Source organism: Bos mutus, chromosome 11 (genome assembly GCF_027580195.1).
Source record: "Bos mutus isolate GX-2022 chromosome 11, NWIPB_WYAK_1.1, whole genome shotgun sequence".
Taxonomy (NCBI): domain Eukaryota; kingdom Metazoa; phylum Chordata; class Mammalia; order Artiodactyla; family Bovidae; genus Bos; species Bos mutus.
Window position 1 is genome coordinate 5,277,261 of NC_091627.1, and position 5,199 is coordinate 5,282,459.

The window sequence follows — 5,199 nt, forward strand, 5'->3', positions numbered from 1 at the left end:
TCAAAGCCACAGATAAGAATGGAATTACAGATCAACTTCACTCATGAGCACAGGTACCAGAAATCGTAAAGCAAATATCCAGAAACAATCCATCATGTATTAAAAAGGATAACACGTCATGATCAGGATGGCTTGTTCCAGGAGTGAAAAGTTACCTTAACATTTGAAAATCAACATGAAGTTGCCATATTAAGAGAATAAGTGAGATAACCTCCTCAGCAGATGTGTAAAAGTAATGAAATTCAGTATCTGTGCATGGGTTTTGTGGTTTTTTTTTGCACCAAGCTGAGTGGCTCACAGGAACTTAGTTCCTGACCAGGGATCCTGCCTGCAATGGAGGCTCATGTCCCAACCACAGGACCACAGAGAATTTCCCCGTGCATGATTAAAAAGTGTAATTAAACACAAACACACAAACTCTTAGCAAAACAGGAATAGAAGAGTACTTCCTTGATAACAGGATATGTGGAAGCCTTCCTTTTGAAACAAGGAAAAAGAAGGTTGCCCTTGTCAGCTCTGCTACCTGGCATTGTACTTGGGGTCCCAGCCAGTGTAAGGAGAGTAAGGACTGGAAAGGAAAACCAAAAACTCATTATATATATAGATTATAATACTATACATAGAAGAGACCATGCAAATTGAAAATCCAACAGAATCTCCAGGTAAGTTACCAGAATAAGTGAATTTAGAAAGAGGTGCTGGATTCAAAGCCAAGAATCAATTGCGTTTTTGTACACTAGCAAGTAACAAAAAAGTGATCACATTTATAATAGCAGCAAAAAATCAAATACCCTATGGATACTAACAAAAGATGTGCAGGTTTTCTGTATATACACACACACACACAAGAAATCAAGGGAACTGTTTAAACAACCTGTTAAACATGAGATTCACCACGTTTGTTGGGAAAACAGTGTTATGAAGATGTCTGTTGTCCCCATATGAATCTATAGACTTACAGCGATCATAGCCAACATCCCAGTGCTTTTAGGAGGTGAATTGTTAATTCTAAAATTTACTGTGCATACAAATGATTGTAAATGATCCAGACCCTCAAAGATGGTGCCAGGACCTGACCCACTCAATGGCAAGACTTACTATCAAGTCTCAGAAATGAAGTATGACTGTGGTAACCAAAACAGACAAACGGACCTCTAGGATCTAGTCCAGCTGGGTGGAAATCTGAAAACGATATAAAAAGAGACCAGTAATGCTTCTAGATCTCGAAGACAACAAAAGAGAATATCTGATCATGGCCCAGGAGCAGGGAAATTTTTCTAAAGCCAAAAGAACACAATCCATAAAGGAAAAGACAAACCTGCATAATTACAGTTGAGAACTTCTTTTCATCCGACAACACTGTTAAGGGAATAAAGAGGGAAGCTACAAAAGTAGAAGGTATTTGCAATCCCTGAATCTCACACCGGGCTCATACCTAGAAAGCACCAAAGAACTCCTCTGAACTGATAAGAAAAAGACAATCCAGCCCAAAAACGGGCACAAGACTTGAACAAGCACAAGCGATCCAGGACTTCCCTGGTGGCGGAGTGGGGAAGAATCCGCCTGCCAACTCAGGAGACACGGCTCCATCCCTGATCTGGGAAGATCCCACATGCCGCAGAGCACCTAGCCCCACGCACTGCAACAGCTGAGCCCACAAGCTGCGACTACCAAAGCCTGTGCCCCGCAACCAGGGACGCCACCGCAGTGAGAAGCCCCTGCAACACAGAGGAGGAGCCCCTGCTCGCCACAACTAGAGAAAACCCCCTCAAGAGCAGCGAAGACCCAGAGCAGCCAAAAATAAATAAAATTTTAAGAGAGATCATCAAATCATCATCATAGCTAATGAGCATGATAGAAAGCCCAATATCATCCATTAGTCAGCAAAATGCAAATTAAAGCCACACTGAAATATCACCGTAGTTTTAACAATCAGAAGCCCTAAAATGTAAAAAATTGACAAAAACCAGGGACTGATGAGTTTGTGGAGCACCTGGGACCCCCAACAGGTGCTGGTGGGAATGCAAAATGATGGAACCACCTGGGGACGCCCGCACCCACACTCAGCCTTCTCAGGAAGGCCTTTCTCTACCACTCTCCGAGTCAAACACCTCAACGCCACCCCGTTGCGATGCTCAGACGTGTATTTTAACATCCCCCAAATCAGGACGCGGCCCAGTGTCCTCAGAGCTTTCATTCCAGAGTTGCCCCAGCCAGCTCTCCTTCAGGGCCCTTCAGTAACAACACTGACAAACGTCTGTCCAAACGGATGGCTTCTTCGACCCTGGAGGATCCCAAAACTGGAATGACTGGGTCAAAAGGCACACACGTTTTTTCCTTGTTTTTTAATTGCACAACCCATGAATACTCCCACATTTTACACTTCAGCCGTGTGTTGCACAAGTGCCAGTCCCTCCCCAAAGGCAGTCTCTCTCAGCAGTTTGGAACACATGCTCCCAGACTCTGGTCTTTGCACGTACATGCACATTAACACCTAGTACACATATCACTAATAGATACCATAGTCCGTTTTCTACAAAGAGGGTAGCAATGCACACCGCCCTAGCGACAAATGAGAGGGTCAAGGTTTCACCAGCTCCGGAATCAATCTAACGTTTTCCAATCTGATAAGTAAAAATCATCCGACGGTTTAAGTAAGTTCTTCCTTAACACACACAACTCAAAGCTACCAGTCTTCTCCTCGACAGTATTCCAGATTCTGGGAGGCCACCCCTTCCACGCTGCCTAACACCCTGAAGTTATAAAAATACTCCCCTAAGCTTCATATAAGATTAGTACACCTTTATTTCATACTACTTAGCTCTGTAACCCATCTGGACTTTATTTATACAACAGGAGGAGAATCATTTTTTTTCTAACCAGTTACCCAACTCTGCTTACTGTCCGCCCTGACTCAACCAAAATGCTATCTGGGCCAGAAATTACTGTCCCGCATACACTTGGAATGCTTTCTGGGCTTTCTGTGTTTCACCACTCCAGTTCTGTGGCAAAGCCATGCTGCACCCTGCGTTTACTGCAGCTTCATCGTAAGTTTCAAAATCTGGTGAAGGTAGTTTTCCCTCATTAAACTGAAAAAATTAGCAATTTTTGCACATTTTCCTTCCATATGAATTTTTTAAACATCTTTGTCAGTTTTAAAAGCTTGGCTTTCTTGTTGGAATTTCATTAAGTCTGTTTAAGAAAGCTAGATATTTTATGATATTACATCTTTCTATGCAGATATTTTGTTCTTTTGGAGAAGGCAATGGCACCCCACTCCAGTACTCTTGCCTGGAAAATCCCATGGATGGAGGAGCCTGGAAGGCTGCAGTCCATGGGGTCGCTGAGAGTCGGACACGACTGAGCGACTTGACTTTCACTTTTCACTTTCATGTATTGGAGAAGGAAATGGCAACCCACTCCAGTATTCTTGCCTGGAGAATCCCAGGGACGGGGGAGCCTGGTGGGCTGCTGTCTATGGGGTCACACAGAGTCGGACATGACTGAAGTGACTTAGCATAGCATAGCATGGCATTTTGTTCTTTGCTCTTTTTAGAGGCATTGGGTTTTTTTTGTTGTCCAAACACTAGCTGTCCCAGACTCCTTGTATGGCGCCTTATAACACATGTACTTTCCTTCTAAAAAAATTGTTCTTTTTTTTCCTGTTAAATTTATGCCTGAGTTTTACTGTTTTTTCAATCACTATTGAGTGGAATTTTACATTTTTTCCACTTTTAACTGAATATTGCTACTGACTATTATAATCACTTTTCTGAGTCCTCTTATTCTAATTTTTCATGGGCTCTTGCATATTCTAGCCAGAGCGTCATTTTTTCTCTTCTAGTTTTCATACTACAAATTTCATTTTTTGCTGTTTGTTTCATTAGCTAGAACCTCACAACAGTGCTGAGCGCAGACTCTAGGGGGCGCCATTGGCTTGGTCCTGGTTTACCGGTTTTACCCACATCAAGTTGGTCCAGTTACCAGCTTCAGCGGCACCTGGGAGCAGGAATGAGGACTGCAGGATCTTGGGCCCGCTTACGGAATGAGGATCCGCAGTTTAACAAGGTTCCCAGGTGTTTCCTGTAGGCTTCCAGGCTAGCAGCACACTGGTCTGCATGATTTCTATTTTGATTTTACTTAAGAGAGTTTAGTGACAGGAGTCGCTGTGGCCGTCCGGCGTCTATGGACCCCTAAATCCCGTTTCCTCCTCTTTCGTGACAATCATGCATTTTAGGGTTTGAGAGCCTTAATCTGGGCCAGCCCCGCGGCCTGGACCACGAGGCCACCTCTCAAGCTCCACGCAGTGTCCTGCCTCTCTTCTGCATCCACATCTCCCGGGCTCCGGGAGCATCCCAAGGATCAAGACGGGACGTGCTCCTGCTTCAGCTCCCGGTCCTGGCGGGCGCCAGGGCAGTGACTGGCACCCAGTGGGCGCTCAGAGAGCCCCCCGGAGCTGTCCACCTTCGTGACTCTGCCGAGGTCCCCTCCTCTTCTCCATGCGGGTAGACGTCCCTGCTCTCCTGTCACCTTTGGCCAGGGAAGACCCAACAGAAATTCCCACCCTGCTCCAGCCCATGTGCACGAGTCAGACACCACGGCAGCATGGGCAGAGAACAGCATCCCAGAGGGACAGGAGGGGGGAACCCCAAAGCCCCCGAAGGGACCAGGACCAGCAACACCCCCAAAGCAGCCACGAGACGCCCTGCCTGGCGTGTTGCTGTAAGTCCACTGACCGGACGTCGTGGCCTGGGCTTTGGGGCGAGGGGTCAGCAGGAGAGAGAGGCTGCCTCCTGGGTCGGGCGGGAGCGACCCAGGAAAGGGGAGGCTGCTCCTCTCAGCTCCCACAGGGAGGGCGAGAGCCGGGCAGCTTGGCCCTGCAGGCATGGGTGGCCAGAGGTGGCAACGTCTTTGCCAGCGGCTCTGAGGAGAGGAGGGCGCTGGTCCCTCAAGGTCAGGAGAAGGCCTGGGCATGGGGGCACTGGCCCCTGTCCCCCAGCTGGAGCCACCGGGGCACTGGGGCCCCCTCAGGCCAGGACGCCGAGGCCCAGCCACAGGGGTCCCATGGACTGCAGAGCCCACCGTCTTCCAGCCCCCCGCCTGGGTCCCCTCTGGGTGACAGGTGGCCGCTGGCGGGAATTCAAGTCCACAGAAGGAGCCTGGCTGAGGACCTGGAGTCCCCGAGGGAGCCAGCAGCCC